The sequence below is a fragment of the Cervus elaphus genome, chromosome X (assembly GCF_910594005.1).
Source record: "Cervus elaphus chromosome X, mCerEla1.1, whole genome shotgun sequence".
Classification (NCBI taxonomy): Eukaryota; Metazoa; Chordata; class Mammalia; order Artiodactyla; family Cervidae; genus Cervus; species Cervus elaphus.
This window is the reverse complement of record NC_057848.1, coordinates 99,812,772-99,824,944: the sequence shown is the minus strand read 5'-3', so window position 1 is coordinate 99,824,944 and position 12,173 is coordinate 99,812,772. Positions and strand designations below refer to the sequence as shown.

Sequence of the window (12,173 nt, the reverse complement as noted above, 5' to 3'; positions counted from 1 at the left end):
CTTGAAGAGGCCTTGCAAATAAAAAAGAAGAAAAGCAAAAGCCAAAGGAAAAGAGGAAAGATATATCCATCTGAATGCAGAGCTCCAAAGAATAGCAAGGAGAGATAAGAAACCCTTCCTAAGTGATCAATGCAAAGAAATAGAGGGGAAAAAATAGAATGGGAAAGACTAGAGGTCTCTACAAGAAACTTAGAGATACCAAGGGAATATTTCATACAAAGGTGGGCACAATGAAGGACAGAAATGGTGTGGACATAATAGAAGCAGAAGATGTTAAGAGAGTTGGCAAGAATACACAGAAGAACTATACAAAAAATATCTTAATGTCCCAGATAACCATGATGGTGTGGTCACTCACCGAGAGCCAGATATCTTGGAATGTGAAGTCAAGGGGGCCTTAGGAAGCATCACTACGAACAGAGCTAGTGGAGGCGATGGAATTCCAGTTGAGCTATTTCAAATCCTAAAAGATGACACTGTTATAGTGTTACACCAAATACGCCAGCAAATGTGAAAAACTCAGCAGTGGCCACAGGACTGGAAAAGGTCAGTTTTCATTCCAACCCCAAAGAAAGGCAATGTCGAAGAATGTTCAAACTACTGTACAGTTGCACTCATCTCACACACTGGCAAAGTAATACTCAAAATTCCCCAAGCTAGGCTTCAACATTACGTGAACTGTGAACAGATGTTCAAACTGGATTTAGAAAAGGCAGAGGAATCAAAGATCAAATTGCCAACATCCACTGGATCATAGAAAAAGCAAGAGAATTCCAGAAACAAACATCTATTTCAGCTTCACTGACTATGCTAAAGCCTTTGTGTGGATCACAACAAACTGGAAAATTCTGAAAGAGATATTAATACCTGACCACCTTACCTGCCTCCAGAGAAATCTGTATGCAGGTCAAGAAGCAATAGTTAGAACCAGACATGGAAGAGCAGACTGATGTCAGATTGGGAAAGGAGTGTGTCAGGGTTGTATATTGTCAACCTGCTTATTTAACTTATATGCAGAGTACATCGTGTGAAATCCCAGGCTGGATGAAGCACAAACTGAAATCAAGATTGCCAGGAGATGTATCAATAACCTCAGATACACAAATGACACCACCCTTATGGCAGAAAGTGAATAGAAATTAAAGAGCCTCTTGATGAAAGTGAAAAAGGAGAGTGAAAAAGCTGGCTTAAAACTCAACATTCAGAAAACGAAGATCATGGCATCTGGTCCTATCACTTCTTGGCAAATAGATGGGGAAATAATGGAAACAGTGGGAGACTTTATTTTCTTGGGCTCCAAATCACTGCAGATGGTGATTGAAGTAATGTAATTAAAAGTTGTTTGCTTTTCTTTGGAAGAAAAGCTATGACCAACCTAGACAGCATATTACAAAGCAGAGGTATTACTTTGCCATCAATGGTCTGTCTAGTCAAAACTATGATTTTTCCAGTAGTCATGTATGGATGTGAGAGTTGGACCACAAAGAAAGCATAGTGATGAAGAATTGATGCTTTTGAACTGTGGTGTTGGAGAAGACTCTTAAGAGTCCCTTGGACTGCAAGGAGATCAAACCAGTCAATCCTAAAGGAGATGAGTCCTGGATATTCATTGGAAGGACTGATGCTGAAGCTCAAGTGCCAATACTTTGCCACCTTATGCAAAGAACTCACTTATTGGAAAATATCCTGATGCTGGGAAAGACTAAAAGCAGGAGGAGAAGGGAACGACAGAGGAGGAGATGGCTGGATGGCCTCACCGACTCAATGGACATGACTTTGAACAAGCTCCAGGAGTTGGTGATGGACAGGGAAGCCTGGCATGTTGCAGTCCATGGGGTCACAAAGAGTCAGACATGACTGAGTGACTGAACTGAACCGAACTGAAGACTTTCAACAACAACAAGCAGTTTTGTCATTCTAAAAAATCCCTTATGTTCCTTCTTTGTAATCAGTCTCTCCAGACACTCAGACCCTGACAATTACTACACTGTTCCTATTATTTTCACTTTTATAGAATCCCATATAGACAGAATAATACAGTCTGTATTTTTTCTGAGACTAGCTTCTTTCACTTTGCATAATGTATTTGAGATTCATCTGTATTGTCTTTATCAATAGTTTTCTCCTTTTCTTGCAGAGGAGAATTCCATGGTAAGAATACCACAGTTTATCTATTCATTCATTGAAGGACATGTGACTATTATGAATAAAACTGTTAAAAACATTTGTGTTCAGGTTTCTGTCTCCAAATATGTTTCCTTTTCTCTTGAGTAAATACCTAGGATTATGATTGCTGGTCACTCAGTAAATGTATGCTTTACTTTATAGAAAACTGCTGAACCATTTTCAGAAGTTGCTGTACAAATTTGCTTTTGCACCAACATTCTATGAAACTTTCAATTCTTTCAATTCTGTACTATATTTATTATTATCAGATTTTTTTTAAAAAATCATTTTAATAGTTGTGTAATTGTATGTTATTATTGTAGCTTTAATTTGTATTTCCCTAGTAACTAATGATATTGAGCATCTTTTAATATGATTATTTGTCATTCACATCTCCGTAGAAGTCTCCAAATATTTTGCAAGTTTTTAAACTGGATTGGTTGTTTCTTCTTGTTGAACTTGCAGGGTTCATTACATATACTGCCTATAAGTCCTTTATGAGAAATATTACTTGCAAATAAATTTTTTCCTCATTTGTAGCTTATCTTATTTTAGTAACAGTGTATTTTACAGAGAAGTTTTTAATTTTGATGGAGTCCAATTTATCACTACTCTTTCATATTATGGACTGTGCTTTTAGTGTCATATCTAAGAAATCTCTGTCTAACACAAGGTCACAAAAACTTTTCCTGTGTTTTCTTTTAGTCGCTTTATGTTTTTGCATTTCACATTTAGGTTTAGGATCCATTTGGAGTTGATTTTTGTATACGGTATGAAGTACAGATCAAAGTTTTATTTATTTATTTATTTCACATTGTGATATACAATTGTTCCAGTGTCACTAATTGAAAAATAATTTACTGAACTGCTTTTTCATCTGTGTAAAAAGTCATTCAACCACATAAGTATGCCTCTCTTTCTGGTCACTCTTTACTGTTCCATTGATCAAAGTGTTAATTCCTTAATCAAAACCACATTGTCTTAACTACTATAGATTTATGGTAAGTGTTGAATCAGGAAGTGTAAGTCTTCCAACACTGTGGTTTAAAAAAAATCAAGTTAGCTATTAACATTCTTTTCATCCTCTTATGAATTTTGGAATCAGGTTCTTGGTACCTGCAAAACTTCTGGTTGGATTGGATTGAATCTATAAATCAGTGTAGGGGCAACTAGTATGTCTCCTAAATCATGAATATGATATATTTCTCTATAATTATTTAGATCTTGTTTGACTTCTTTCCTGAGAGTTTTATAGTTTTCAGTATACAGAGTCAGTACATAGTCCTTTAAACTACATACCTATGCATTTTTTGTGTGTGGGGGGACTTAGGGGGACTATTATAAATGGTATTTTTAAAATCATGGTTACTATAGCTAAAAATGACATAGTGTATATTGAAATTTGCTGAGAGTAGATTTCAAGTGTTCTCACTATACCAAAAAAAAAAAAAAAAAGGGAACTAAATAGAAAAATGTGAGTTGATGGATATATGAATTACCCTGATTGTAGTAATCATTTCATAATACATTTACATATCAAACCATCACATTGTACACCTTAAACATACACAATTTTCATTTGTGAATTACACATCAATAGAGCTGGAGTCTTTTTTTAAAAAATTGCAATTGTTCATTGCTAGTATATCAACATACAACTGATTTTGGTTTATTGACTTCAGTAAACTCATTTATTGGTTTCAGAAGCCTTTTTTGTTGATTGTCTGGTCTGTGCTAAACAATTATGTCATTCACAAAGAGAGAAAGACTTATTTCTTCTTTACCAATACATTTGCCTTTTATTTCTCATTGTGCCTGGCTAAGACCTAGAGTATAATGTCTAAATGAAAATGAAAGGCAAAAAGATAGGACACTGAAAGATAAACTCCCCAGGTAGGTAGATGCCCAATATGCTTCTGGAGCAGAGTGGACAAATAACTCGAGAAAGAACAAAAAGACAGAGCAAAAGCAAAAATAACACCCAGTTGTGGTTGTGATTGGTAATGAAAGTAAAGTCCAATGCTGTTAAGAACAATATTGCATAGGAACCTGTAATGTTAGGTCCATGAATTAAGGAAAATTGGAAGTGGCCAAACAGGCAATGGCAAGAGTGAACATCAGCATGTTAGGAAAAGGTGAACAAAAATGGACTGGGATGGGTGGATTTAACTCAGATGACCATTATTATATCTACTGCTGTGGGCAAGAATCCCTTAGAAGAAATGGAGTAGCCATCATAGTCAACAAAAGAGTCCAAAATGCAGTACTTGGATGCAATCTCAGAAACGACAGAATGATCTCCATTCATTTCCAAGGCAAACCATTCAATATTACAGTAATCCAAGTCTATGCCCCGACCAGTAATGCTGAAGACACTGAAGCTGAATGGTTCTATGAAGACCTACAAGACCTTCTAGAGCTAGCACCCCAAAAAGATGTCCTCTTCATTATAGGGGACTGGAATGCAAAAGTAGGAAGTCAAGAGATACCTGGAGTAACAGGAAAATTTGGACTTGGAGAACAAAACAAAGCAGGGCAAAGTTTAACAGAGTTTTGACAGGCAAACACAGTGGTCATAGCAAACACCCTCTTCCAACAACACAAGAGAAGACTCTACACATGGACATCACCAGATGGTCAATACCAAAATCAGATTGATATTCTTTGCAGCCAAAGATGGAGAAGATCTATACAGTCAGCAAAAACAAGACCAGGAGCTGATTGTGGCTCAGATCATGAACTTCTTATTGCCAAATTCAGGCTATAATAGAAGAAAGTAGGGAAAACCACTAGATCATTCAGGTATGACCTAAATCAAATGCCTTATGATTATACAGTGGAAGTGACAAATAGATTGAAAGGATTAGATCTGATAGACAGAGTGCCTGAAGAACTATGGACAGAGGTTTGTGACACTGTACAGGAGATAGGGCTCAAAATCACCCCCAAGAAAAAGAAATGCAAAAAGGCAAAATGATTGTCTGAGAAGGCCTTTGAAATAGCTGAGAAAAGAAGAGAAGCTAAAGGCAAAGGAGAAAAGGAAAGATATACCAATTTGAATGCAGAGTTCCGAAGAATAGCACAGAGAAATAAGAAAACCTTCCTCAATGATCAATGCAAAGAAATTGAGGAAAACAATAGAATGGGAAAGACTAGCGATCTCTTCAAGAAAATTAGAGATACCAAGGGAACATTTCATGCAAAGATGGGCTCAATAAAGGGCAGAAATAGTATGGACCTAACAGAAGCAGAAGATATTAAGAAGAGGTTGCACGAACACATGGAAGAAATATACAAAAAAGGTCTTTTTGACCCAGATAACCATGATGGTGTGATCATTCACCTAGAGCCTGACATCCTGGAATGTGAAATCAAGTGGTCCTTAGGAAGCATCACTATGAACAAAGCTAACGGAGGTGATGGAATTCCAGCTGAGCTATTTCAATCCTAAAAGATGCTGATGTGAAAGTGCTGCATTCAACATGCCAGCAAATCTGGAAAACTCAGCAGTGTCCACAGGACTGGAAAATGTCAGTTTTCATTCCAACCCCAAAGAAAGGCAATGCCAAAGAATGATCAAACCACCGCACAATTGCACTCATCTCACATGCTAGTAAAGTAATGCTCAAAATTCTCCAAGCTAGGCTTCAACAGTAGGTGAACTGTGAACTTCCAGATGTTCAAGCTGATTTTAGAAAAGGCAGAGGAATCAGAGATCAAATTGCCAGCATCCGTTGGATCATTGAAAAAGCATGAGAGTTCCAGAAATAACATCTACTTCTGCTTTATTTACAATGCCAAAGCCTTTGACTGTGAGGATCAAAACAAACCATGGAAAGTATTTAAAGAGATAAGAATGCCAAACCACCTGATCTGCCTTCTGAGAAATATGTATACAGGTCAAGAAGCAACCATTAGAACTGGACATAGAACAGCAGACTCATTCCAAATCAGGAAAGGAGTACATCAAGCCTGTATATTGTCACCCTGCTTATTTAATGTTTATGCAGAATACATCATGCGAAATGCTAGGCTGTGTGAAGCATACGATGGAATCAAGATTGCTGGGAGAAATAGCAATAACTTCATATATGCAGATGACACCACCTTTAAGGCAGAAAGCGAAGAAGAACCAAAGAGCCTCTTGATGAAAGTGAAAGTGGAGAGTGAAAAAGCTGGCTTAAAACTCAACATTCAGAAAACTAAGATCATGGCATCTGGTCCCATCACTTCATGGCAAATAGATGGGAAAACAATGGAAACAGTGAGAGACTTTATTTTATTGGTCTCCAAAATCACTGCAGATGGTGACTGCAGCCATGAAATTAAAAGACACTTGCTCCTGGGAAGAAAAGCTATGACCAATCTAGACAGCATATTACAAAACAGAGACATAACTTTGCCAACAAAAGTCCATCTATTCAAAGCTATGGCTTTCTAGTAGTCATGTATGGATGTGAAAGGTGGACTGTAAAGAAAGCTGAGCACCAAAGAATTGATGCTTTTGAACTGTGGTGTTGGAGAAGACTCTTGAGAGTCCCTTGGACTGCAAGGAGATCCAACCAGTCCATCCTAAAGAAAATCAATCCTGAATATTCATTGGAAGAACTGTTACTGAAGCTGAAACTCCAATACTTTGGCCACCTGATGTGAAGAGCTGACTTATTGGAAAAGACTCTGATGCTGGGAAAGATTGAAAGTGGGAGGAGAAGGCGACAACAGAGCATGAGATGGTTGGATGGCATCACTGACTTGATGGACATGAGTTCAAGTAAATTCCGGATTTGATGATGGACCTTGAAACCTGGTGTGCTGCAGTCCATGGTGTCACAAAGTGTCAGACATAATTGAGTGACTGAACAACAGCAATGTTACTATCATCATTATAATCAATGGATATTGTATTTTGTCAAATACTTTTTCCTGCATCTACTGAGAAAATTGTATAGATATTGTTCTGTTCTTTACATTCTTGATATGGTAAGTTATGCTGATTGATTTTCAAATGTTGAGCCACTCTTCTGTTCCTGGAATAAATCCCATTTGGTGGTGATGTATTGCTTTTATATATTTTTTGATTTATAAATATTTTGTTAAAAGTTGTGAGTTTGCATTCACGAGGGATGTTTGTGATTTTCTTCAATTGTATTAGGTTTGGTACAGAGTAATAAGGAAGTGTTCCTTCTCTACTTACATGTTCTAGAAGAGTTTATATAGAATTATTTGCATTTAAATCTTTTTAAGAAATTACCAATGAAGCCATCTCTACATGGAACTTTCTTTGTTGGAAAGTTTTAAACTATGCATTACATTTTTATATTATTAAGATTCTCTAGCTCTTCTTGATTGAGTTTGGGTAGTCTCTGTCTTTCAAAAAATTGGTCGTTTTATCTAAGTTGCTGAATTTAAAGGTGCAAAGTTTCTTATAGACTATTTTTTTTATGACCTGTTTAATATTTGTAGGGTATTGTGATGTACTCTTCTTCTTGATACTGGAAATTTGTTTCTTTTGTTTGGTCAGTTTGACAAGAGGTTTATCACCTTTATCAATCTTCTGAAATAATTAGCTTTTCATTTCACTGACTTTTGTCTATTGTTTTTCTGTCTGCATTTACACTGATTTCTGCTCTTACCATTACTTTCTTTCTGTTTTATTTGGAATTAATTTGGTCTTCTTTGTTTTCTTTTTCTTTTTTTTTTTTTTTTTTTAGTTTCTTAAGATGCGAACTTAGATTATAGATCTTTGACCTTTTTCCTTTTCTAATTATAAGCAATTAATGCTATAAATTTACTTCTAAGTAGTACTTTGGCTGCATTCTACAAATTTTGATAGGCTGTACTTTTTAACAACCTTACTGAGGTATATCTGATGTACAAAAGCTGCACAATATTCAGTGTCTACAAATTGATGAGTTTGGTCTTAAACAAAAACCAGTGATACCTTTACCATAATCAAAGTTGTCAACATTTCCAACACCCTGCAGAGTTTCCTTGTGTTTCATTGTGTATTTGTTCTGTAACAAGAACACTTAACATGAGACCTACCCTGTTAACAAATTTTTAAGTGGACAACATTGTTATTGTTGTTCAATCACTAAGTCATGTCTGACTCTTTGCAACCCCATGGACTGTAGCACATCAGGCTCCTCTATCCTCTACTGTCTTCTGAAGTTTGCTCAAATTCATGTTCATGGTGTACAATACTGTATTGTAAACAATAGATATAATATTCTAAAACAGATCTCTATAATTTATTAATTTGGCATAACTGAAACTAACTACCCATTGAATAACAACTTCCCATTTCCTTCATCCTCCATTCCTGGCAACGACCATTGCATTCTCTGCTTCTGACTATTTTAGATACTTCACTTAAGTGGAATCATGCAGTATTTGTTCTGTGACTAGCTTGTTTCACTTTAATGTCCTTCAGGTTCATTCATGTTGTTGCAAATGGCAAAATTTCCTTCTCTTTAAGGACTGAATAACATCCCATTGTATGTATATATTACATTTTATTTATTCATCTGTTGATAGACACTTGGTTATTTCCATATTGTGTCTATTTTGACTAGTGCTGCAATAAATATGGTTGTGCAGCTATCTCTTCAAGATCCTGATTCTAATATTTTTGGATATAGTTGCCCCTTGCTATCTGCAGGAGATTGGTTCCAGGAACCCCCACAGAAACAAAATCCAAGGATACTCAAATCCATTATAATTGACTCTCTATATCAACCTATCCCTGGGTTCCAAATCCACGGAAACAAAAAGATGACTATATATCCAGATGTGGGATTGCTAAATCATATGGTAATTCTATTTTTATTCTTTTTCAGGAATCTCCATATTGTTTGCCATAGCTGCTGAACATTAATCGACATCCCACCAACAATGTACAAGGGTTCCAATTTCTCAACAGCTTTGCCAATACTTTTTATCTTTTGGTTGTTTAATAATAGGCATTCTAACAGGTTTAATACCATAAACACACACAGAAATCAACTAAAACAAACAAACAACAACAAAAAAAAGCTTAAACACAAGACCTGAAACTGTAAAACTTCTAGAAGAAAACACAGCAAAAAAGTTTTGGACACTGGTCTTGGAAATGATTTCTTAGTTATATCACCAAAAATACAGGCAACAAAAGCAAACATAGACAAGTGGGATTACATCATACTAAAAAATTCTGCCTAGCAAAGAACAATCAAGTAAATGAAAACACAACCTACAGAATGAAAGTAGATATTTGAAACCATATATCTGGTAAGGGTTAATTTCCAAAATATGTAAGGAACTCCTAAAACTCAATAGCAAAAATAACTAATTATCCAATTAAAAGTGAGCAAAGGGCTTAAACAGATATTTCTCTGAAAAATACATGCAAACGGCCAAGAAGTATTTGAAAGATTTGAAAGATCATTAAGCATCAGGCAAATGCAAAGCAAAACTATGATGACATGATGTATTTTAATCATCATTCAGTTCAAAATACTGATTTTCCCATTTCTTGTTTAAAACATTTAAGTATTTTCCAGATATCTTTGTTATTGATTTCCAGTTTAGTGTACTTGTTTCAACTGTTTTAAGTTCTTTACAATTTGTCTTATGGCCCAAGCAGAATATGATTTATTTTAAAGAATATTCCATGTACATTTTGCAAGGAATATATCTTTGGCTGTTGGAAATGCAGTTCTAATAAGGTCAATTAGTTCATGTTGGTTAATAATGTTGCTCAGATTTTCTATATCTATACTGATTTTCTGGCTACTTGTTCTATCAATTACTGAAAAAGGAATGGTGAAGTCTCCAAGTATAATTGTGCACTTGTCTGTTTCAACTTTGAATTGTATTAGTTTTACTTTATGTATTTTGAAGATGTTTTGTTAGGAACATAAATAACTAATATTGTTACATCCTTTTGGTAAATTGATCCTTTATTCATTATGTGATATACCCTCTTTATTCCTCATACTATTCCTTCTTTTATATTTTGATTTGTCTGACACTGAAGGATATACTTCAGCTTTGTTTTGAATATTGTTAGTGAATATAATTTTTTTATCATTTTACATTTAACTTATGTCTTCACACATAGTTTTCCTATATGTAAGGTACAGTTGAGCTTTAAAAATCCAATATGCTGCTCACTTCAGCAGTACATATATTAAAATTGCAACAATACAAAGAAGATTAGCATGGCAAGAATGACATGCAAATTCATGAAGCATTCCATATTTTTACGGTCAGCTCTAATATTTTTGACTATAAACCCCCTAACATTTGGATGAGTCTTAGTATATGGGGAAAATTGTGCTTGTTAGAATGAATGAAATACATTATATGCCAGGTTATAGCCCAAGTTATATGTCAGGTTCTGGTCTATGCACTGGAGATACAGAAGTGGGGAGAAGAATATCCTGGAACTGATACTGTGATAAAGGGACACAGACAATTAAAAATTATATAAGTAAACTATAAAAACATTCAGTATGACAATATGTCTTTAAGCTAGTGTGTTTAGATCACTTATATTTAATATAATTACTACTATGGATGGATTTAGGCATATTATTTTAATAACTGTTTTCTGTTGATCCTTCTGACTTTTTGTTCTATTTCCCTTTTCTCAGTTTCTTTTTGTTATCTGAAAATGTTTTTGGAATAGTTTAATTCATTGGCTTTTGGGGTACATATTTTTATATATTTTTGAAGTGCTTTTTTCACTGACTCTGGTGTCTATGATTTGTCATGAGAAATTCATTGTGTGTGTGTTAGTCACTCAGTTATGTCCAACTCTTTGTGAACCTCTGGACTGTAGCCCACCAGGCTTCTATGTTCATGGGATTCTCCAGGCAAGAATACTGGAGTGGGTTGCAATTCCCTTCTCCAGAGGATCTTCCCACCCCAGGGATCAAACCCAGATCTCCTGCATCATAGCCAGATTCTTTACCATTTGAGCTACAGGAAAGTCTAAAATATGGAACACTTCATGAGTTTACATGTCATCCTTGCACAGGGAGAAATTCATGGTCATTTTCAAATCTTTGTTTCCCTATATATTTTGTTTTGCTCCAGCTATTTTCAAGACAATACTTTCGACTTTTAGCAATTTGATTATAATGTCTGGTCATGATTTCCTTTGAGTTTAACTTGTCTCAAGGGATCTTGAATCTGTAAATTTTTATCATTCTTATGTGTTTTGTAGAGTTAATTCACTAGTGCAGTAATTCAGACAAAGTATTTTTTTCCCCCTTTTCTTTCTATTTTTGGCCATGTCATGTGACATATGGAACTTCCCTGCCCAGGGACAAGACCCACATCCCTTGCATTGGAAGTGCAGAGTCTTAACCTCTGGACCACCAGGGAAGTTCTTCAAAGGAAGAATTTTAATGATAAATTCAATTTATTTAATAAAGTGTTCAGTTATTGTAGTTCTTCTCAAACAAGATTTGATAATTTCTGTCTTTCAAAGAATACGTACATTTACTTTAGGTGGTTGGCTTTATAGGCAGAAAATTAATGGTCCATTAATATTTTTTATGTTTTTATTTATTTTTAATTGGAGGATAATTGATTTACAATATTGTGTTGGATTCTGCCATACAACAACATGAATCAGCCACAAGTACATATAAATCTTCTTCCTCCTGAACCTCCCCCCTATCCCCCACCCCATCCCATGCCTCTAGGATTTCACAGAGCACTGGGTCAAGCTCCTTGTGCCCATAGAGCAGCTTCTCACTGGCTATCTATTTTACAAATGGTAGTGTATATATGTCAATGATACTCTTTCAATTCGTCCCATCCTCTCCTTCTCCCACTATGTCTAGTCTGTTCTCCATGTCTGCGTCTCTATTCCTGCCCTGCAAATAGGTTCATCAGTACCATTTTTCTAGATTCCATATATATGCATTAATATATGAAATTTGTTTTTCTGTTTCTCACTTACTTCACTCTGTACAACAGACTTTAGGTTCATCCGTCTCACTACAACTGACTCA

General features: G+C 35.4%; 1 protein-coding gene and 1 pseudogene across 1 annotated transcript in view; one reads left to right on the top strand and one right to left on the bottom strand.

The window, feature by feature from the left end:
• Positions 1-12,173, bottom strand: part of HDX (highly divergent homeobox) — a 210,798-nt gene that overhangs the window by 187,320 nt on the left and 11,305 nt on the right. The window lies entirely within an intron of this gene.
• On the top strand, positions 10,315-10,411 carry LOC122691057 (annotated as a pseudogene).